The 24434-nt window shown below is 42.4% G+C and overlaps 1 protein-coding gene across 17 annotated transcripts in view; it reads right to left on the reverse strand.

Moving 5' to 3' along the window:
• Positions 1–24434, reverse strand: part of APBB2 (amyloid beta precursor protein binding family B member 2) — a 190858-nt gene that overhangs the window by 136531 nt on the left and 29893 nt on the right. The window contains exon 1 of one of the 17 annotated variants that reach the window (XM_063336971.1): positions 16168–16290. The exons of the other annotated variants lie outside the window; for them this stretch is intronic. The gene's annotated coding sequence lies outside the window, so the exon portion shown is untranslated. Of the gene's footprint in view, positions 1–16167; positions 16291–24434 lie in introns of those variants that run through there. 17 annotated transcript variants of the gene reach the window in all.

The following is a 24434-nucleotide window of genomic DNA, read 5'->3' on the forward strand; positions in this document are numbered from 1 at the left end:
ACCCAGGCTGCTGGGGTTGGTTTCTGAAAGGAGGAGGAGAGAAGGAAGAGCTGAGTTTTGCTCTGACATTTCTAGAGGCCTTACTTTGGAAATAATTTAAAAGAAAAAAAGAAAACCCCAAACAACAAATGATGATTTTCTTAAAAAACAAAGAAAAAAGAAACCTGCCAAGTGGATTAACGAGTTGCACTTCACATTGACAGATGTGGAGAACTCTCATAACATAGCGACAGGTAAAAGACTCATTAAAGGTGGGGTGGGGGAGAAGGATGCTGTCACCGCCTCAAGAATCCCCTGATATTTTTAGCATCTACCTTTCTTTGTCTGCACCTTACCTTCTTTGACAGCAGTTTTCGCCAAATCCATAGAAGGAAGCATCTTACACATTAATTCACTTTTACTGCCCTGGAGGGCCAAAAGGAAAATAGCATCACTTAGATGGTATTTTACCTTTCCAAATTTTTGAAGGACAAGTTTTTTTGAAGGTCAAGAAGAAGCATTTCATTCACAATTAGTGGCTAAAACACTGAAATGCACATGACGCTTTTATTTATGAACTTTGAGAATTCCAACAAAACCAAAGAGATCTGGTTATCCATGATTTCCAGGAGGGGTCCCACTCTTCCCCTTCCAGGTTAAAAAGCATATTTTGGACACCTTCCTGGAAGGGGCAGAAGATGGGTCAGGTTCTCCTAAGCCAAAAAGGAATGTGGGCATGGGTCTTCTGCCTCCCCATGATCTGCGCTGATCACGAGGTCACTACAGAAGAGGCTGTGTGGAGGGAAAGTCTTGGTTTTTTTTTTGTTCCCTTCTTTTTAGTGATTCTTTTTATTAAAAATGTCTAAAGTGGATATTGGAAGGTGGGTTTTGTTTTTTCTTTTAAAGTTTTGCACAGAAGAGGGCAGGGGTGAGGAGGGAGGAATGCAGGGAAGGATGAAAATGAAGAGCTAAGAAACTTGCCTTTCATGCCACTTTGGACTAAATCTGTATTTTCATTTTAACTAATCCTTCCCACCATCACCCCCAGATTATTTATACGGACCTCCACGTTGCCAGTGAGTGCTCCCAAACACCAAGCCGTTACTTTAGTCCTCTGGATGCACGACTTACTGCTTTTCTCAACTCTTCCTGCTGACTGAGCTGTGCTGCAGAGACACCAAAGCAGAAGGCAGCAAAGCACTGAGTCGACACTGGAGCAGAATTCATCTTCAGCCTCAGAGAGGCTGACATCTCCCACTACACTGTGCTGGCTCCAGCTCACCTGGTCCTGTCAGATTGCGCACCCCAAAAAAACATGCTTTGATTCATGTTCTGCTTCTATAGTTACCCATAAATCATAATATCCTACTAGTAAAAACTTCTGTGGAAGTACCCTACCCTTATAGCCTGAAGAAGCGAGTATTCCCACTGGTAATTCAGCTTCCCAAGGCTGAACCAGCCAGCCAGGGCAAGGAGCTGTTGCAGAAAGACAGATGCTGTTCTGGTGCTAGGTCTCAGCATATGTACATCCGATGTGCAAAAGCCAAAGGAAGAGAGCACAGAAACATCCTGAACACAGCTCCCACACTCTGGGGCAGGTGGTTTACAGCACGCTAACCATTCCCCCAGCTGCACAACTAAGCCTTGTGTCCTCCCTTTCCGTCCCCAAGCCCACCCCCTCTCTCCAGCTTTCAGCATCACTGTCATCCTGAACACTGCTGAACTCGCAGCAACAACCAGGCAAGCAGCTGCTATTACAAAACCGTCTGAGCAAACATCTGGGCTGAGACTGACAGATTCTGGGTTATTATGCCAAAAGCACAGCACGATGCACAGAGGGGCAAATATCATCCAGCAGCAACTCTTCCAGCACAGTTCGAGTACCACTGCAGCACGTTTTCCCCCCAGCGGATGGCAACCAAGCCATATTTTCTGTTTGCTCATCCCTCCTGACCCCAGCTTTAGAGCTCACAAAAGCCCAACACATGATTTGCTGTTAGCACTTCAGCAGCAAAACAAGCATGCTCTGAAAACGCTCAAGGAGTTAAGTTAAAAAGAATTTTTAAAAGAGTGGAAAGAAAAAAACTTGAATAAATATTTGAAAACAAAGCAGCCTGGAGTTTGTCTCAAAAAAATTAAATCTTATTCTTAGCACACTGGGATGCAACTTAGCTAGCTGAACAATTTTCCAAATACATGTTAAGAATAAAACTTACTTTCACACAGGCATCAAATTTTAAGGAAGGAATTGAAAGCCTGGGAATTCATGCTGATACATGTCACAGAGACCGAGCATGAGGGTTAGAAGCAACTAAAGATGCTCATCCACAAGCTGTCTGAGAGAAAAGTATCTCCAAATGATTTGACTTCTTAGCAGACATACCATACTTGAGACCAGGTTTTATCTGTCACTTAGAGAAAGACCTGTGGGTGATGAGTATTCAGGTCACACACACCTTTTCTGCAGCAACCCACAGCACTACTATTCATGTGATAAACACCCACGGCACAGCAGAAGCCAGTGGCAATGAATAATGCAGGAGATCCAGTCACTCTACCACATACCATACCCATGGGATATGGAGGCAGCATTTTAGCTTAAGTCATCCTTCCCCCTCCAGGGCGCAAGCATGCTCTTCGCTTATTTTCTCTCCGCCTCCTGTTCTGCACATACATTAACAGGTCAAACCCAGAAAAATGTGATGAGTCGCTGCGGAAGAAAAACGGACACAAACAGAAACACAATACACCCTCTCACAAGGTGATGTTAAAATATTACATCATCTGCTCAACTCAAGAGCTCCACAAACCAGAGACACAGTTTTCCCAACAAGGTAGTCCTTTGTTCACGTTTCCCAAGAGATGTACTTTCCCAACATTAAGACAATAATTTCACAAAGCATTAGCTACACCAGGATAAATTAAAATGGTGCCACACTCAGCCTTAGCTTGTAACCCTGCCTGAATGAAGGCAGGTTATTAAAAGTGCACTGCAAAATTGAAGTGAAATCTGAATTTGTAAGTCAGCTCATTTTTAAAAAGGCATTATTACTTGTCCTTTAAGTAAAAACTCTCCCAGTAACAGGCTTCAGTTATTCATTCCTATTCTGTGTACTATTATCAAGGTATAATTCTCCCCAACTTCTCCTGATGTCCTCCAGTACTTTCCGGCTTATGCTGCACACAATGGGGTGCTCTAACTTAGAGCATCCTTGATACCCGCTGTGCCGGGGCAAGGCACAGAGCTTACGGCACCATGAGACAAGGCACCCGGTGATGCCAGCTTGGCTTCTCTGACACTCTCTGCCTTTCAGCATCCTGCTTAGCCAACCACCCTGCCAGCACTGCTGGCCTTCACGCAGCTTCAGCATTAGCCTGGGCATCCACTCACACAGCAGATTTATTATGCCATTAGAAGGGTGTCTTTGTCTCCCATCTGCATTGCTTCACGCTATTTCTTTTACATTATTTTCATATATACAAGAAAATCTATATAGGAAAATTTGTCCAGCAGGAGACCAAACTGCATTTCACTAAAGCTCAGGCAGAATCTCAGACTGCATGCTTAAAATGAGTGCACGAAAAAAACCAAGGCAGAATAAAAGGCTCAAGTCTCTCTCCAGTTTTAGTCATAATCAATTTTAGTGATGCTGTTACAAGTCCTCATAATTTTGGCTTCAAAGGCAGCTAACAGACAATGAAGAACCTTTAACTTAGGTAACATTTATTAACAGAAATCATACTGATTCTGCACACCAGGACAACCTACTCAAAACTTTTTCCACAATAGCTGCTTAGCTGCAAAAAGGGATCACCTCCTCGACCTTAAAAGCCCCTGTTGTTCCAATGGGAGGTGGGGGGGGCAGTGGGAGGTAGGAAAGTGGAGAATAAAGTTAAAAAAAATATCACAGCACATTTTTTTCCCCACACTAGAAGATCTTATGCAAGCCTATGAACGGGAACCACTGTTAGAAGTAACTGCCAGACCTGTCCCACCTCTGTCACCTCAAATATAACAACTGTTGGGGTTTTGGGTGGTTTTTTGTTTCGTTGGGGGTTTTTTGGGGGTTGGTTTTTTTTTGTTTTTTTTTTTTTTGTTTTTTTTTTTTTTTTAAACAGGGTCAGCAAGTACTTGGAATATTTCTTGCTCAGAATAGCTGGTGGTTAATAGAAAGAAATCCCTATTTAGCTTATTCCTTTATTAATCATCTTTGCTGGCTAGCTGACTCACCATCTAGGGCTGATCTCCTAAGGAACTAAAGCGGATGAAAATACAGCAGCTATAGTCTCACAATTCTCACCAAAAGAAAGATATTTAGATCAATATATTTTTTTACTTAAGATTGCAATTCCAGAATTTTCTCAATTCCCTACGTTTGATAGGGAGATCTATTAACAGTGCAATAACCTGATGAAAAGAATGATATTAGTTTTCTGATCATCTTCAAAAAACAAGCGTACATCCTCCTGTTGTGTCATAAAAATCTGCTATCAGGCTAAAACCTCTTACCTAATCCATGTACTTTTCATATTTGGGGTGTGGTGAGTGGGCGTTGGTGTTCGGGGGTTTTTTTAAACCAATTTGAGGACACTGGTAGAAGAGATCCTAATGATGATTAACTATTCTAGCAACAACAGGAAAAAAAATACGCTTTCCACAGAAGAGAAATTAGAAAGATAAAAGATACAAAATCATCAGCTATAGAAAGGTCACGAGAACCACTACCTAAAGAGCAAACTCCAAGGATGGCTGTCAGATGACAAGAAATTTGGTACCATACACTAGAGATGTTACTCCCGTATCATACGTTTGCTTCCTGCCTTGGACCAATGACTTTCCCATTGTTCTTGATATAACATCTGACTTAAGGCAAAGATATAGTCAACACTGTTCTAAAGTCATATAAAGCTTTCCTTAACCATAATATAGGCTTCAAAACTTTATTCCCCTAAGTTTAACCATATTCTACCCTGCAACACACAAGCATATTCCTGTGCAACCTGCTCTAGGTGACCCTGCTCTCGCAGGGGGGTTGGACTAGATGATCTCCAGAGGTCCCTTCCGACCCCTACCATTCTGTGATTCTGTGAACCATCCATGCCAGTAAGAAACTGAGGGGCATCACACATAACCACAGTGATTTAATCTCTCAACGCTGGTGCTCACAAACTGAATGTAACATAGAATAACACTCTTTTTCTCTCTTTTTTTTTTTTCCCCCCAAATAAGAGATTGCCCTGGATACGCACTGCAGTGCTTTGTCCTAGCGCCCCCGAATTCTCAGCACGCCCACTCTTGCCATACCAAGAATGCCAGCTATGTTTAGCATTTTGGTTGGAGGTACTACAGGAATCTAAGGTCAGCAAGTAGCCACAGGCGGTCAAATTAACTCAAAACAGTTAAGTTAATCAATACAGGAAAAAAAAAAAAGGAACCTCCTCACTAGAGACAGAGGGACTTGATAGTTTCTTAAATGAATACTGATAATGATTAGAAGCACGAGAGCAAAGCTGGCTTGGACAGGAAAGTTCTGGAGCTATCTGCGTATTGATCCTCTCCGGCTAAACTGGAACAAAAGATGCAAAGTACTATGAAATTAAAAATTAAAAAATTAAAAAGAAGGTGCTCTACAACAAGAAGCAAAGCATGTAATAGACAGAACAAACTGAGCTGAAATACTAATGGAGAGATCTTGAGGAAGCCTCCAGTAAGTCAATGAGAACTTAGCCACTTGTGCTGGTTTTGGCTGGGACAGAGTTAATTTCCTTCACAGTAGCTAGTATGCTCTGCATTTTGGATTTGTGCTGGAAACAGTGTTGATAATACAGGGATAGTTTAGTTACTGATGAGCAGTGCTTACACAGAGTCAAGGCCTTTTCTGCTCCTCACACCACCTCACCAGCCAGCAGGCTAGGGGTTCACAAGACCTTAGGAGAGGACAGCTGACCTCAACTGACCCAAGGGCTATTCCATACCATGTGCTGTCATGCTCACCATATAAAGCTGGGAGAAGAAGGAAGGGGGGACATTCAGAGTTACGGTATTTTGTCTCCCTAAGTAACCACCGTGCGTGATGGAGCCTTGCTGTCCTGGAGATGGCTGAACACCTGCCTGCCCATGGGAAGCGGTGAATGAGTTTCTTGTTTTGCTCTGCTCGCGTGCACAGCTTTTGCTTTACCGGTTAAACTGTCTTTATCTCAACCCACCAGTTTTAGCACTTTTACTCTTCTGATTCTCTCCCCCATTCCACTAAGGTCTGTGTCACAACTGAAAAGTAAAATTCAAAGCTCTTTCGGAGTTTACAAGTATATTTGCTCACACATGCCACCTTCAGGAGCTCTCAGAACCCGTTAGAGTACAAGTGCAGAGTTTTAGCTCTAGAAACAAACTCACCAACCAGTCACACCAAGGTTGAACACAGACGGCTAGAGTGGCACCACCTGAAAGTCAAAACATTAAAACTCTCTACCAGACCCTTCAAAGCCAAAATGGTGCCAGAATTTTCTAGAAAGCGCTATGATAAGTAAGCACCTACAACCTCAGCTGAAGGCCACAGAAGCCAAAAGGAAGAATTCCCATTGTTTCTAGTTTACCCACCTAGGAAGCTGGCTGTGCTCAGAGCTACTGAGAGAGAATCAGTGTCTCCCTGACTTCCTGTTAGAGATGTAAGTGTGTGTGTATATGCATATACACATGTATATAAGTATGCATGTGGATGGACACGAGCACACATTTTAGATGCCTGCAAGGCCAGCCAACTCAGAGTCTTCATTTAAAAGCAAGTTATGCCCACAGTCAAAAGCAACAGTGAAATTTAGTATTGCCATTAAGTACAGTATAAACTCAAGTTATGCATAAACAAGAGCTGGAACTGTCTTTAACTTCATGCAGGCAGAACTTAAATGGAATACAGAGTCCTGGGCTCAGGTTAAACTCTGAGTATGAACAGGCAGTGCTCACCTCAGCTTAAGGAATCATTTCATGTGCATTCAGCTGCAGAAAGTACAAGTCAAAGCTGCTGTTCCACAGCCAGCAGAGTGAAATGCCTCACGTAACAGTACAGTTTTACATCAGCAGTGATTTAAGCCAACTGTCCCTTTCAGCCACAATTGGCCTTTAGACTGGCTCAGCCCCCTCATCACAGTGACACTGTCACAAGGGTGCATCTTCTTTGATGCGTTAGTTTTCATCTGGGTCCTCAAATCAAACAGCCTGGACAGGGGGCAACAAGAGTACCAGGGAGGAGTAAAAGGCGTGTTGTAATAGCTTGAAGAAGATGGACAAACACCCTTTAATAGCTGTTGTCAGCAACAGCTCTTAAAACGTTAATTTTGTAGCAGTCCAAAGTGATGTGAAACTGTGCCCGTAACCTTTCACCACACCTTTAAACTTCACTGAAAGATATCACATCTGGCACATGCGACAGGCCAGGAGCACTGCCAGCACTAATGACTCAGATGACAACCGTAACCTCACCGGTGTGCTCGACGCTTATCCTGCCCACTCTGTGTTTTCAGTGTTGTTTAAAAATAGGGGGGGGGGGGGGGGAAGTAGTGTCATTGGGGTCACATCTGAAGCTTACAGAAATCCACACATGGGTTCATAAAAATTTCATATGGGAGCCTGATCTAATTTCAGCTCAGACAAACAGGTCCTCCCCCTTCTCTGAAGTCCAGAGGGAAGATGCAGAAGCTGACACAGGGACAGCCCTGCTCTCTCCTTGCCACCAGGAAAAGGAAGGGAAGGGTGACCTCAACATCAGCCAAGCAAATGCCCCGCCAAAACAGAGATGCCAGTGCTCCTGCAAGTCAAACAGTTCATGCAACAGTCACAGCAGTATTAGAGAAAAGGTAAAGATAAAGCTTGAGAAAGCACCAACACTATAGTTCAAAGGCAGCTGGAGTTTAGAAAATATAATAGAAACCTGGGAAGCGTTCTGCATCCCTTCCTAAGGGAGACAGGCAACGCCACAGGCAAAGGTACTTTCAATCACAGTAATTTAAGCATGGTCTTAAATCAATGGAGAATGCTTTGGTGTAAGTGAGGGCAGAACCTTGTTTCATAGCAGTAATTAGCAGACAAAACCTGTTCCCAGTGACATCAGTGGGGCTAGGATTCTGCACCCTGTTTCCATAATTAACACTTTTTCAATTACATATACATTTGGACAGCTCTCTAGCTAATCCTTACAGAAATCAATGCATTAAATAAATAATTTTAAACCACCACACGTCTTCCAACATGCCAAGACACATGTGTGTTTAAAAAACTGATTTGAGAGGACACCTCAAAATTCTCAGTTCATTCGTGCCAGCCATCACCTGGTGTCCTCCTGGGGTATTTACTACTGATCATCTTTCCAATTAATCCTGATTCTGTCTGTACTTCTAACAAGCACCTTCTGAACTCCCCTAAAGATAATATACTAAAAGAAATCAAAAATCAAATCTATTTCTAGTTACCAAAAAAAAATATAAAATCCATAATTAGTGTTTAAACCGTAACACAGAGGATTATTAAAAAAAAAAGTCACTGCCATTCAGCAAGTATTCCTAGGAGACAAGCTTTACTCCTCACTTTTTTGCAAAATCACCATATCAAACCAGTGGAAAATACGTAATACTTTTAAAAGCTTACCATACTCAATGAACTACTACTCTAGAAGATAAAGTCCTAATTAGATATACTTGTATACAAAATGTACACTGCAGAGGGCATTGACTAGCATTGGACCACTAGATTATGCACTACATCCTTCTGAGTTGGTCGTTGTTCAGGCACGTGAAGGTTTATGTTTAAATTTAACGCTATCTCAACATGGCTGGAAGAGTCAGCAAAACCAGAGCTTTCAAACCTAAGGGCACAGGATAGTTAAGTTACAGCATGAGCAAGTTATTTGACTACAGCACTGCATTAGCTGAGGAGAGGGTAGTCCACCTCACACCTAAAACTGGACACAGCAGCCTGAAGATGCACTTCCAGAGGGCTGACAGACCAAGAAGCAGCAGCAGCTTCTGGTCCCACTTCCATATAAGAAATTGGCCATAAGGAAAAGGAGAACAGTTAAAAACCCTTCAAGCAGTTGCTGCCTTTTCACAAGGCTTTCAAAATCCTACGAAGCTCCCCCCCGCAAAAAAAAAAATAATGTAACCAGGCTAATTCCATGAATCCTGACCATCAGGAAAGGAAGTGACTGTGCTTTGTGTAAGTCCTGCATAGATTTCTATTATGATAGCTTAAGCAAAACAGATCCCAAGAGGAGAGGGAATAAACGTTACCCAAGTCATCTGGCATGTCCACCCATCTCAGGTGTGACGGACACCAACCCTCCCAGAGCAGGGACAGCCTTTCCTTGCCAGGGTCATGTCCTCTTCCCTCTTGGGAAAGAACACTTTTAAATAATTTCAGTTCTGCCATGTGGGTTCTGATGGTTTAATTGTAATTGCTTATGCTTCTCAAAAAAAAAAAAAAAAGGGGAGGGGGCTGTCAGGTAAAATAATGACTCCAAACCATCTCTTCACTTTAGTAATTTTGGGACAGAACAATGCTGACATTAAAACAGACAAAAAGGCTTCTGAAGGGATACCTTTTAAAGGTGCAACATTCCTCTTTTTCTTCAAATTAGCCTGGTTTTCCCAAAGCTGTGTGACAAAAGCCCCTTAGGCCCAGGAGCCCTAGGCCTCCCAGCGCCATGTTTGCCTTCTCCTGCCCTTCCCCAACTCCAGCCCCTCTCAACAAGTTACAAACCAAACTGCATTTATACTGACAACAGTATAACCAGCTACTTCAAAACTTCGTTCTTTGGGAGTTTAACCTACACATCAGACTGAAACAGAGGGCATCTGCCTGTAAATACACACCACGGCCGTCTATCTTCCAAACATACGCTGTGTTTTCTCACCAGCCAGGAGGAAAGGTTTCGTCTTAAATAGCAACTAAAAATTCTGTTGTCTACAATTTATCATTAAAAAAGCACAACTTCAAAATTAACATCAATTTTCTGATGCACAAGACAGGATGGTATAATTTAACCCAACTTAGACAAAGCCTGTCTTCTGATGAAGATCCAAGGCACCATCAAAGTTTAAAACACTATATTGCCTTCGCGTATTTACAACAAATGCAATTCCTTTAAAACTAACTGTGAAAACACTTTTCTTCTAATTTGTCTATTACACAAGCAAAGCCTTTTCTAAGGTTTACCAAATAAAATAAAAAATAGAAACTATTTTACTGCAGACCCTCCCTGTGACACAGAATTTAGCTTATTCACCTGTATATAGGTACAATAGGGCCCTGTTCAGAGTAAAGGTGGCAGTCAAGCGTTACGCAAAAAGAAAAAAAGCAATCGTGATTACTGAAGGTAATAAAAAAATAGAAGAAGAGATTATAGTCCAAAAAAAAGACACACAGATACTATAGAGTTTTTACGTGATAGTGTTAAAAGATCAGGTTCTTCTTTTGCACTTAAAACTTGTTTCTCAAGCCTCCATCTCTTCAGCGATGCAGTTTAGCAAGGATAATGTTTCCTTTATTTGCACAGTAAGAGAGCACACCTGGAATGCCAGTAAACCTCAGACTTCCTTAGGCTGAATCACTATCTCAAGTACAGTAAAGTTAAATATCTGCAGCCATGCAGCTGTGTGAGGTGCACTCCTGTTAGTTATCTACAACTTACCTAGTATTTACAGGCATCTGTAATTTTTTTGAATGTGTAAGTTGAACCAGTGTCAGTCATGAGATTTCTTTAAATACTAAGCTAATGAAAATCATAGGTGAGCCTAAACAAAGAGTAACAGCTCAGAGAATGAAGACCAAGGATTTAATTTTACTATTAACAGTGAAAAGGGCCTTGAACAAATCTCTTAAGTTCACTGTAGGATGGTTTGCAAGCCTACTAAAAAACCACAGCCATCGCAAGTAGCACCTGTGGCTTCAGGTGCGTTAAAACATCCTGGAAGAGATAACCCATAACAGCCTTTACAAGTGTATTAATAACTCGTTTTGACACTGCTTAGAGACTCTCCATTTAGGTACATCCTATGCACAAAACACAGAGTCAGAGGAGTTCTCCTCTCCACAATTTCCAAACCAGAGAACCACAGCAAGGTACAAGAAAGTGATAAAGCAGTAAACGAGACATGATAAGAGCCGTACAAAACCAACATCATCTATTACTCACAAATAAGAATATCCCAACAGTCAGAACAGACTCAGAGTAACCATTCTAACACCAAAGCCCCTGCAAGATAAGGCGGATCTTCAGGAATTCAGCCAAACACAAGGCAGGCAAGATGAGCGAAGAGCCTACTGTCACCTACTGCTGTAATGCAGCTTGCTACCCAGAATCACCTATCTTCTGATCTTCTTACCTCCTAATTTCCAGGACAGGAGAGGCTTGCTGAAAGTTTGCAAAACACCTCCAGAGCCTCTGACCAGAGACAATATGCAAGTACACGTTATTACCAGTAAACCTAAGCTATGCTGTTATTTGGTGCTCTTACGGTTTCCTTCATTTCAGATAAAGGTAAGGCACTTTATAAACACACACACCAAAAAAATTAAGGTAGCTATATAAAGATTGTTTGTTTTAAGTGATAAATGAAGCAGCAATTTATGCTAGCTAATTAAAGACAGATCTACTGTATCAGTTTAATATTCCGAGGGATACTAATAAACAGGTAATAAATAACCACATTTAAGTGAGGCACAAAGTTAAAGTTACGATTAATCTTAACTCATAGAAAACCCAAGAGTCTAAGTGGTCCCGAGCCAATAACATTTCTTCTAAAGCAACTCATTTAGATGCTCTGTTTGGTGGAATGTAGCTGTGAACAACAATAAACCCAAGACTGAACAACTTACAAGCTACAGGATAATGTATATATCTGAGCCCATGACTGGAGCGTGCAAAGAGCTATTGCTTTCCTAACAGAGCTGGTCTTTCGAGTAACTCAACTTCTTGCTCGAGTAAAGTAAACTTCTTGCTTTAGATCAAGAAATCGTAAAAACAGCTCAAGACCAATCAATTGTTAAGGTGTCATGAATCACAGTTTTCCCTTAGCAATTGCAGGAGATAATGCTCAGTGTCTTACAGGATATAACCAGATGCTTACAGGACAACATCTACGACAACTAAATAAGATTATCAAAATGCATCCGCTTACACAGGCTTTTCCAAAGCATCTAACACTGATGCAAAGTTCCATGAAAGGATAAACCTTTCCCGGTGAAAGGGAGCACCCTGAGCTCACGCACATCTTCGCTCTCCCTAGAGATGCTGCCACTGCAGCACACCCAGCTGTGAGTACCGGCTGTCAGAATGGCTGTCAAATGCAATGACTGGTTTAAGACTGATAACAGCTGCAGCAGCCTTCCACAGCACAAAAGCTTTATACTGCTGATGCTTAGTGAGAGAAGTATTAGAAACATTTATTCTCAAAGTCCGTTCACATTTTGCAGCACTTTCTTTTCTGACAGACTACTGCAGTATAGTATGTATCAGATGTCTGCAAAACGCAAGGCCAAAGCTTGGGTCAAAGCTCCTTAAGCTGGCAGTGGCACAGAACTGCTGCAATTTAAAATGAACAAGGAAATTGCACCATGTAATGAAGATGATAATTAGCGTATATTTACTTCGTCAGAGAAAGACAAACAAGGGGAGTAAAAAAGGCTCAGTAACCACTCTGCTGCTGGAGGAGAGGCCAGGTTCTGTACAGGCAAGAGGCAATTTCTCACAGTACTATTTTGCAGGAGCATGTGACAGAGGTCAGCCTCCTCCTCATCACACCTGGAAGGAAAAATCAAGAGACGAATACATCTGGCAATTCACACCTGCAACACGGGCATAAAACAAGCAACAGGATTACCAGCCAATTGACAACACAATTTGGAAACAGCAGCAACAGTGATATATGGCAAGATACTGAGGATTCGAGTAGAAAGCTTTATTTTTGCCTACTGTAAAGAGCTGAATGGAGGTGAATACCCACTGCATTTCAATGTCTGTGTTCAATTTGGGTAGTTCCAGTTTTCAAGAGCCCTGACAGATTATCTCTCCCCTATTCTAAGAAACTTGTGATATTTTTGGAAAAAATAAACCAAATGCACACAAAATCTGACACCCGTGTGGCCAGTGAAGTGACAGAACCATGCAACAGTTTTGCTTCTTTGCAACAAGTCCTCCTCCCCTTTCACACGGAGTGTTTTACTTGGATTTCCAGAGTGTTTCTGTTCAGTGGGGTTCCCACTTACCTGGTGGGCTCAGCATGCCCTGAGCCACGCTTCACTCCCCCCCCCCAAGTCCTTCTGTGCCCATTCCAGCACCCATTTAATTAGGCAGGGAGCCCATGCAGGGAATTAACCCAGCAAGAGACAGAGGGGACAGAGGGAGTAGGATGAACCCAGGAGTGTATTTAACACCTAGTGATGGATATAAAAAAAGCCCCAGAGCTGGCTGAAACAAGGGTGCAGGGCCACAACACACAATGTGTGAAAAAAAGGAATAAGGATAGCCCCTTTGAGCAGTAACTCGCTGGCTTAGCTGTAATATTAGTTTTCATTCTACTCAAAGCCATTTAGCTAAAAGGATGCTCTTCATTCTGTTAAAACTCCTCTCCCAGAAAACCTCCTGTACCCATATGCACTCATCCTCTCTCCCTTTCAATAACTGAAGCAATTCAGTTGAAACCCTTACTTCTGCAGGGCTCAAAACCAAATGGCTAACACACCCACATGCAGTTCTTAAAACCACAGGGCTGCAAAGTTCGGTGATTTCAGTTGACACTCCAAATTATGATCATTAAAAATATAAGCAAAACCAGAAAAAAGCAGTATTGTTTCTCTGAAAGTGGCAAAACTCCACCTCTCCATTCATCACCATGCTAAAGCATTTTCTCTGTACCTGGACATGACGCATAAGTTTTGCGGGTAGATCTTGCATTGAAATCCCTGCTCCCTTTGAAGTCAGAAGCTAGGGACTTCTAAAATATCCACCTTTATTTTCTAACCTTTTTTTTAGCAATTCTGTGCTGCTTTGTGAATCTCAGTCCTTTGAACACAGAACACGGAAGAGCCCTTGACCTAAGAAACATTTGATTTTTGGTAACTCTAGAAGAAACTGAAAGAGAAATAAGTTTATTAAATAATTAAATGATACATTTCTTTATTGTGAGGACAGAAAGAAAAAGAGCCAACAGCCACAAACAATCAAACACCATGTGTAAACTGTAAGTCAAAAAAAAAAATACTACTGGTTTGCAGATGAAATTGTTTCAAATGCAATTAAGTGTATTTCAGGCTCTATTTATATTAGTGCACTAGCATATAACTGCTTGGCAGTGGTGCATCTCAACTCAACTTTTCTCTATCATCTTACACCTCAGTGAGAACTGCCTTCAATTTTAATGATGTAGTGGAGGAGAAGAAATGCAACACCATATTAGCATAGATCTAAAGAGAGAATTGCTTAGCTAAAATTCCGCCATTGCTATTTTTGCAAGAATCTAAAAACACAACCAATAGTCAACTGATATAATAGTTGCTAGATTTGCTGAGTAGGTTTTTTAGAAAGCAGGACACAGGAAAAGACAGAGCAAAATTGCAGATCCGTTTAAAAAAAACACTTTGAGTTCAGCTCAGTTTCTTATCACAGAAGTCTGGTAAAATTGCTACTGAAACAACTGTTTCTCTTTCGGCAGGACATCAAGAAAACAGACTGGAAATATTATCAAATACCTGTTAAATAATAAATATGTCCCCCAGATCCTTTTGACCTCAAGAAGAAATGGTCTCAGCCATGGTAAATGATGCCTGTATTAGTCCTCCTCACTTTCAGAGGTACATTCAGGCACCAATCCTCCATGGAAAGGGATCTGGTTTCCCTATGGAGGCACCCTGAGCTAGGCACGTTGGTCAGACCAGACCAGAGGGAGGTGAAGGTGAACCTCCATGGTCATTCCTGCAGCACGCACAGTGCGGAGCCAGAGGACAGCAACAGACTAGCACCAATCCCATCAAACAGTGACACAGTTACTGAGAAAGAAGAGTGCATCTCCCAGTACTGTCCTCACGCAACATTAAAAAGGTGCCTGCATTTTCTGGACAAAGACAGCACAACTGGCAACATCTACAAAAGCCTCAGCTCTCCACAGATAAGAAGTGGCAATCACCTCACCCAGTCAGAGCTGCTGGGGCAAGATGAGAAGTTGGAGCAGCAAGAAGGAAAAAAAACAAAACAAAACCCCAAAACCATACACAAAAGAGTTCATGAAAGTGGCATTACTCTTCCCAGCCAGAGCTGCTGCCTAGTTTTCTCCAAACCTGCACCAGCTATTGGAATGCCAATGCCCACAGAAGTCCTGCACAGAATTATCCAGTCCAACACCTGAATGTGATGTAAACATGGGAATTGTATTTGGTTTAATTAGAGATAACTGGTAGAGCTAACTGAGAAGATTCCAAAAGCACAGCATCTGAGGAGCATAGCTACATTGCTTCGAGAGCTGTTGGGAAGCCTTACCAGCTCAGATTTGCCCATAAAAATCTCAAGTTTACCCATCTGTCACGTGGTGCAAAAGCTTTTTCGTTTCCCTCAGCTGTGTGCCAGTTAAGGGCACAGCTCAGTGACCTGGCTCTGGAAATCTGTAAATTTCCATTTTGCTTTTTACATTCAGTTTTTCATTATCAGGAGAAAAAAAAAAAAAATCCTCTACTTCGTAAAAATGCAAAACATTTTTATTCCTGTTACCAAGCCAAAAACAACACCATATGGAAATGCATTTAAAATTCTTACATGCTAAGCTTTCTGTAAGCAAGGAGGTTACTACTACCAGCCAGCCAGGCCTAGGAAAAAAAAATAACTAAAAAATTCAATGGAATATGAAAGTGATTTACATTATATGAGATGACTGGAAACAGATGAAAACTGATGAAACCACAGCGACTGTTTAAAAAAAAAAAAAGCCTTAATATTGACTTTCAAAACAATGAAAAGTGGCAAAAATCCCACCAGGTCCCACCAGATAAGACATGCATAACGTGTTCCTAAAGGCAGAGGGGAAAACCTGAAACATCTTCACTCTGCAACAACTCTCATCCCCTAGAAGAGTCTTAGGGCACAAACCAAACTGCCTTAAGTCCAACCACGCCACTTGCAGATGCCAAAGCCACCCAAAAATCCAACTCACCTCCATTTCCCCTTCAGGAGCTATGCAATGAGTTGGGGAGGGTCTCAGCAGTCCCCAGAAGGGCACAACATTTCCAGACAAGACACCTTGTAGCTTCCTGAGCTTCTAGCTGCAGCTTTAAGCTGACTGCTCTGCATGTCAGTGGGTCGCATTTCCTGCTGGAATTACAGTTTGGTAGGTGACTCATAATCCATAAAAAAATTGAGTATTTTGCAGCTCTTAAAAAAGAGTCCAAATCAGCTTTTTCTGGTCTCATTTACCACAGCCCATTACAACAACAAACTAATGTTAAAAATCAGTAACGGGAAAGTTCTGAGAATACTTTACAAACAGTATAAATACAGCACTTTTATTCAGACTATGTGCAGCAGCCCTTAACTGATCAGTTACTACAGAATCTGAACAATGGCATGTCTTTTTAAGAAAGTGAGAGCTGTGAAAGTTAAGCGCTATATTTACGCTATTTGCAGAGCATTCTTTATTTAGATTTCTATGGTAACCGGTAAGTAAAAGGACCACAGTTCATATTTTGAATGTTTTTATTCCCCATGGTCCGAGACTGCAGGATCGCTACAACGCTTTTTTAAGTAGGAAGAAACGATAAGTAAGCACACTGCTGACTTAAATAATCTTTACTGATGAACTTGAGATGGAGTTCTTCTCCAACACCACCACCAGACATCCTTTTAAGTTACCCCATTCAATATGACGTAGTAACAGAACCAGAGACAGGTATGCCTTACACACCAGGCAAAACTTGTCAAAAATGCATTTCTGCTGTTTTGCCACCTTACCTGTCTGTCAAAAAAAACAGCTTGCACAGAGAAAACAGGCACAACTTTCTTCTCCCTCTGACCTTTAAGGAATCAGGGACTGGATACGTTGCGGGAATCGCTACCTGCTGCAGGAGTACAGTACTGTTACCACAGGAGGTAGCGCTGTTCATTATTAAACCCCACCAATTAATTTGGAAAAACAAAACAAAACAAAACAAAACGCCATCAGACAGTGTATAGAGTCACCCTACACCTCCAGAACAGCCTAGAGCTGGGCTGGTCCCACCACAACTTCTGCTTGCTGTAAACACTACAGGGCCAGCGTGAGCCATGCCAGCTCCCCCCATCCACGCTGCCTGTTTACGAGTTTCCCATCAAGTCCTCCTACATATGTGCCTCTGGACTAATTTGGGATAATAAACATCAGGGAGGACAACATAATTGCTCTGTTTTGCAAATAATCAGAGCTCACAGAAAGGGAGAACTGCAAAACAGAACAAAAAAAAAAACCCTACCTCTCTCACAACGTACCAAATACGTCTATTTTAACATCAGAAATGCATGTAATCTCACTTTCCTCCTTTTGCTAGTCAGTCTTTGTGAAGAGGACACCAAGCAGAGACATCAGTTAGTCTTTAGCCCCAAATATCCAAGACTAATTTCCCAAGCTCTCAGAGAAATTAATCCACAGCCAACGACAACTGATTTCTACAGAACACTCCTCTCACCTTGGGCTGCTCTCTCAGCGTTTCAGCTGCCCGAGGTGGTACCACACATCTGCCCTCCAGGACATCGGGAGCAAGTCTCCAGCAAGCCCTTTCCAGCAGCCCAGTTTTCCCCAGTGCATTGAGTTAAGCTTCTGGGAATCGTGACTCCTCCTTAGCTAAAGACTATTTTTATCAAAGGAGAGAGGAAATCCTCCCCCTGTCTGTTGTGACTTTTATCATACATCCACAATTCCCAAGTGAAACTGCACAACACTATTGAGAACTACTGCATTCCAGCAAGCCTACTGGGGGTTTAGTAGCGAGGCAGCCCAGAAATACCTAGAGGAAAGCAAATGCTGAATGCAGCACAGCAAAAGCCCTCCACTGCCATGTTCCCCTTCCTGTTGCCCAGATGCAGCAGAAGACAGACAAGGCAATCACGCTGTGCCTACCCAGAGCCACAGCCGAGGACTGCTCAGTCTCCAAAGTCATCTTCTGCTAAACCTATTTACCACGAGACCCAAGGCTCCTACCACAACAGCCTGATGAGCACAGGGTAAGCCTGGATTCAGCAACGCTTGTGATGGGACTGTGGTGGTGCAGCCTCCCTTCCCCCTTTAGGCCACTCAGTACTTGGCATGGTTTCCTCCCTACCTGGGCCACATAATAACACAACGGACCAGAACATTACATGGTGGTCCAACATGAAAGAAAAGGTAGAGAGTAAGGGGTTCCCACAGTGTTCTGGTCCCTTAATGTGCCTGGCTCCCATGAGTCCTACTGTTTGAAAATAATAACTATAATTGATCACTGACAATATATGGATCATGGCCAAAGGGGGGGGGGATACCAGGACCCCAAGATCTAGCAAGTTCTAGGCTGGCATAACCGGTGGAAAGTACCAGAATATCCCATTATCTGAGCTGGGCCAGGGTGGAAAAGTACCTGATGAAAGTCAGTTATCTCAGATCCTATAAGCAGTGATTCTAGTAAGACCCTTTGAGCTCTTCTGGAGGGACACCGCTCAAGCTGACACCTCGAGGATTAGAAGCCCAGAGTGAGTCAACCCCTCTCAAGTCTCAATTACTGCCCGTTGAGGAATGCTGACACATTGTGAGTATTTACTCAAAAAATTGGGAAAAGGGAAATTTTTAACTATAGGCTAGCCTCTCTTTCATCTACATCTACACCTACATGTTTCTGACATATATAGTAACTTTTACAGAGGTGGATGTTCTTCCATTCGTCCATGCACATGTAGGAGTCAAAAGGGGTACCCGTTGGCTCATTAAGAGTCACCCGTTACTAAGGGATTTTTGATTCCAGCAATTAAAAACCCACGTGTATATGTGCTTACATGTATTAATTTGAGATCTGTGCTTTTGGTCATATGTGTATGTATTGATTTGGGATACCTTATAGTTAGATAGTGTGAATCTTGTAATCTTTGAATCTGTAATTAAGTCGCTGTTCAATTATTTTGTTAAATCACGTAGCAAATCTTTAAATCAATTAATGATTAAATGCTGCTAAAATTCAACCTCTTGATCTACCTCAAATCATTAATAAATTTTGAATCGCTGCTAAATCACAACCATGTCAAATTATTTCCATCTGCAACAGGGACAAACAGGACTTTGTCGGCAGCCCCACAGCACAGGACAGCCATGCCCACCGCTGCCCAGAGACCGCAGGGAAGATGGTGGAGGCATTCCACCTTCAGCTACCCAAAATATCCTTGAGCACTGTGAGCCAGGAGCTCCTCACGGCGAGGGTGATTCACAGAGCCAAGTAAAACAGCAGGGAAACACTAGGGAAGGTGTATTTTACTACTAGGGCCCTGTGAATGGGCACCATTTTGCCCGGTTCCTCCAGGGGCTCGTGAACACCAGCCACCTGCTTCTCCCCACCAACTCCCCCCCCTCAAACCGCCAGCGCCTCAGCACAGACAAAGCCATCCTGTTTTAATGCACCACTTTATGGCAAGAGCATGAATTGGCAACACTAGGCAACAGTCCAAAAAAAAAAATTAAAAAAAAAAATAAGGAAACATAAGTTCTGTGGAACAGAAAGCACTTGCAAAGCACCGAGTTTCAGCAGGATGTGGAAGCACAGTGAATGAGCACTCAGTTTCACTAAAATACTTACTTCAGACTAGCAAAGCATAACATTACAGTGTGTATTAAGTTTGAAAAATAAGAGCTTGTTAGACACAGCGAAACTGAGTACATTTTCTACCTGTTGCTGACATTCCTCCCTTGATGTCATAAATCCAATTAATTTCAACATCACAAAAGGAAAATGGAGTACTTCATCTTCCTCCCTGCCAATCTAACCAAGTAAACTAGTTTAAAGAGGGAGAAATCACAAATGCCCAAGGTGAGACACATGCCAACCAGAGGCATGCTCCTTGCAAATCAAACTGCAGCACGTTCGTCTCAGCGCCTCCAAAATAAACTTCCTAGAATATTCTTCACACCAAGTCTTTGCTTAGACATTTCTTAGCATAAGGCTAGCTGAAATAACTACACTATCTTCTTGCACACAGCAAAGCTCTCAAATATTCCCTTCCTCTGCCCTTGGACATGTTAAGTCACATCTGGAAGAACCACAACAACCCACTATAGTTTAGGTGCTAACACTTCACTGCATTCGCTCTAGAGAAGTTACTCTGAGGCATCCCCCTGCACTCGAACTACTTCTCTGCTCAGTTATGCTAGCTTAAAAACGCATCTCCCGTGCACTCACCGTGCGGCATGCTGACTAAGGTTTCAAAGCAATAGCAAACTTCAGTCCACAAGCACTTTTATGTATGCTTAGACAAACATCTGTAGGGAGGAAGGCTAACTCCTTTTTGCACTTACTGAGTGATTCCCAGCCTGCCTCACTGACCTTGGCTACAGCATCCTCAAGAAACGTGCCACGATAGGAACATCTGTTCACCCCGTACTTGTTGACTGGACCCAGACTGTCCCTACTGGAGCTCAGAAAAGGCAGGAGCAGCAGGGAGATGAAGAACTGAAAGAGGCATTAAGAAACTTCAAAAAAGAAAGAGATATACCCAAATGCTTAACCGTATTTTGATCCAAAACACAGAAGCCAGCAGCCATCTCACAGTGAAGAAAGCAGATCCTTCTAGACAGCTGATCTATCCGTCCCACTTCAGCAACAACAGTCCCAAGGACAACAACCAAGAGAAGTAGTTTGGAGAGCTACTACACAGTGGGACATAAGGCCACACTAGTGCCTCACACCTTTGGTTTTTTGTTATAAACACCAAGGCTCTGTTTTGTGAAAGCCCAGACCAACATCCATCACAAGAATGACAGGAATCCTCTAGAGCATTAGCACCCTTCCCATTAACAGATAAGGCAACCCAAAATAGCACACTGGTCAGCTATGCTATGCTGTCTGGGCAGGTCCAAGAAAGTTAACGCTGTTTTGCTCCAACCAAGTAGAACAGCCCTAACCCAGCAGTAGATGGTCATTGGGTCTCCGAGAACCACAGCAGCATAAAAGTCACCATCAGTGATGACAACAGCCAGGACAGGATCTCCCTGCTTTCAGCCCTTGCTCCAGTCTTCATGAAAACAGTTTCCAAACCACAAATCTATGATACTTCCTTTCCACATACTACAGCACAGAAACAGAGTTCTCCATAAGACGAAGCATTGCATGTGCATAACAGAAGAACTGTCATCCTAGCCACCTTCAGAAGTTCTTACATGTTGGTAGGTAGCCCTGTAATCCATGGGTGCTCTGCTACTGAAAGAAACACAGCCAGCTGCAGAGCAAACTGCTCAGAAAACAAAGGAACAAGGAGGCAGGATTCTGGATGGCTTTTGCTCTAAATGCTTCTAAAAGGACTAAGCCCTTTAAAACAACTCACTTCATTTTCTTCCATTTGCAGCATATTTTAGCTAAGCTTTTCTATTTGTTTTGATTGAGCTGATGTTCCTGCTGTTCACCGAAGTAACCCAACAACTTGAGACCTGAACTGCTCAGTACTCCTTCTAACATGGAGTTAACATGTCACTGATCGAACATGGAGTTAACAAGTCGCTGATAATCAGTTGCTTAGAGTGCACAGCACCAAAGCATGTTCCAATGTCTTCACACCACAGATGTGGAATGTACAGTTCCAATGGCTACACACCACAGAAGGCTCCAAAAGTCCCCGGAAAAATACCTCTACCTTCCAGGTACAATGAAAGAAGAGCACATGTGTACACAGTTCATCTGACCCTGCTAAGAAATGACAGGGTTCTCTAAGTGGAAAAAAAGTAAAGCCAGATTTAGTTAACCATAGAAAACTCAGGCTAGGAGTGGGGAAAAAAAAACACCCAAAAACACCCAAACACCCTAAAAAACCCAAACCAATCAAACAAAAAAGCCGAAAACAAAACCCAAAATCCCACATGAACACAGCCATTCACCATCAGAATGTTTTACTACATTGTTCTCTGCTAAACGTTTGCATTTTGAGGTTGTACATAACCATCCACAAAGTCTCCTGATGAAACTGGAACAAAACGCCAGCAATGGTCCTTCTGTGCTTAGACTAGCTTTAAAAATCAAACAAAACCAATCAGTTGTAGGCAGCAAGAAGGCAATACAATTATATATTAGCATTAAATACATTTAGATTTTTCTACAGTTTGAGGTATCTTTAAAGTATTACTATTCCTTTCAGCACCTGTGCAGCACCGTAGCTAGAGAGAAATATCCATCCATTGCTAGGGAAGGGCCAGTTGGGAAATGCAGCAACAAGCCCAAGATCAGCGGCTTGGTCTGATGTTCTGCAGGGAAGCAAACTGAGCTGAGGAGAAGACGCTCAGCAGCACCCCACAAGCCACACAGCTGAGGTGCCCAAGGCACCTCTTCAAGTCACAAGGGGGAAAAGGGAGCCCTGCTTGCTTCGCAGCACCAACCTGAACAGCAAGGCACTATTTTCTATTATTAGCTAAGAGATGGCTTTTAGAAAGCGAAGAGTCTGACAGCTAATCAAGGGAATTCACCCCAGGGAACTGAATGCTTATGTTCTCCAGAAGTCATGAAACACATCCAGTTGCTTCTAATATAAAAGTCCAATTACGCAGCAATCCGTACTGCTAACACTGCAGTCTAATGCCTGAAGCTTGCCTACAAAGGCATCACCGCCAAAACCACCAGCTGGCTTAAGCTGTTGTACAACAGCAGCATAAGAGCATATCGTAGTCATATTTTTCTTTATATTAAAAACTACAGAGCATAGAAATATGTCTAATACACACTTTGAAAAGGTAGTCGGGTACTTTCTTCTAGACACAGCTTTCAAACAACAGATCATTGACAAAAGAGACAACCTAGGAATACCACAGGGGTGTGTTCTCCAAGTATTTTGTTCATAGGGTTACCACAAGAATTGCAAGAGACCTCCAAAAAAAACCCCTACTTGGATCTAGCCAGAAACGCATACCACACAAGCACAGTCCTTCCATTAACAAAGCAGCCTTTGGGGTGGTTTTGTTTATGCACTGATTAGGCTGTTAAAAGCATTCAAAGGTACCCCACCTACAAGCAAGCACATTCCTCAGGGTGTGCAAAAACAAAAAAGTCCTCTTTTTTCACTGAAGATCTCTAAAACTGTAACAGAGAACAGATTGTTTCCTAACATCTTTCATACAAGCCTGTTTGTGTTTCTGCAATTCAAACACACATTTCACAGTATTTAACTTCCTCCTCATCTTAATCCCTTAAATTTGATGAATGTATCAGCACTGTTTTCCCCACAGAAACCCAAAGCCAATTTATAACACAGTAAGACTTAAAGACCTTCAGTTATACTGCTGTAAAATAACATTATAGTAAAGTCTAAGTGTTGCTGTTTACTTATATCGTAACTTTATTCACATTACAAAGTAAAGATGCAAAGGACAGAATGCCTGGACACGTAACTATTGTCACAAGTGATAAATGGGAGGTTTTTAACCTATAGAGCCATTTTTTTTAAATATAGTCTTGCAAATGTAAAAACAAGTAACACAAGTCACAGCAAGTAAGGTACAGGAGCACATTAGAAACATCAGCCATGCTGATTCTAAAACACAGAGATCCATCCCTGAGATGGCACCAGCCCCGAACTGCCAAGGCTGCACGTTGCTGCCCAAGCTCAACCACGTTGCTGCTGGCCCTGAGCTAGATCGCACGAGACAAGCTCAGACATCCTCTGCAGCCACAGCACGTCGATGTGCAGTGTGGATAATCCTCCCGCGATAACCAAGTGCAGGGGGACTATTCAAGACAAAAAGAATTCCAACAACACTTGACTGAACAAGACAGAGCAGTCAAGGAGCATGTGCAATCCTGACCTGAAATGTCCTGCCTGGGTAGGTATCGGGTACCACATAAGCAAAAGAAAGCTGCAAATTCCTCATTCTTATTTCAGTATACGAGCTTTATGAAACAAAACATACTCTTTAGCAAGGTAAAGGATGTGAAGCCATACAAGCAGCATCACCTGCCCAGCACCACTGGAAACTCCATGTTAGAGCCTGACTCCACTGAGGTCAGCTGGAATTGAGCAGAGCAGAGACAGGGTTTCTCCGGCTTAGGTGCCCTAATATAGTTCTCTGTTTACTACATTACACTGCTCTTCAATTCTTCTAAACGATACTTGCCAGAGCACTAACTTTAAAAAAAAAAAAAAAAAAAAAAAAAAGAGAGAGAGAGAGAGAGAGAGAAGAACTGTGTTCTGAAACCCTGATCTCAGGAGAAGATACCGGACCAGATTCAGATGAGGCTT

The sequence above is a fragment of the Chroicocephalus ridibundus genome, chromosome 5, assembly GCF_963924245.1.
Source record: "Chroicocephalus ridibundus chromosome 5, bChrRid1.1, whole genome shotgun sequence".
NCBI lineage: Eukaryota > Metazoa > Chordata > Aves > Charadriiformes > Laridae > Chroicocephalus > Chroicocephalus ridibundus.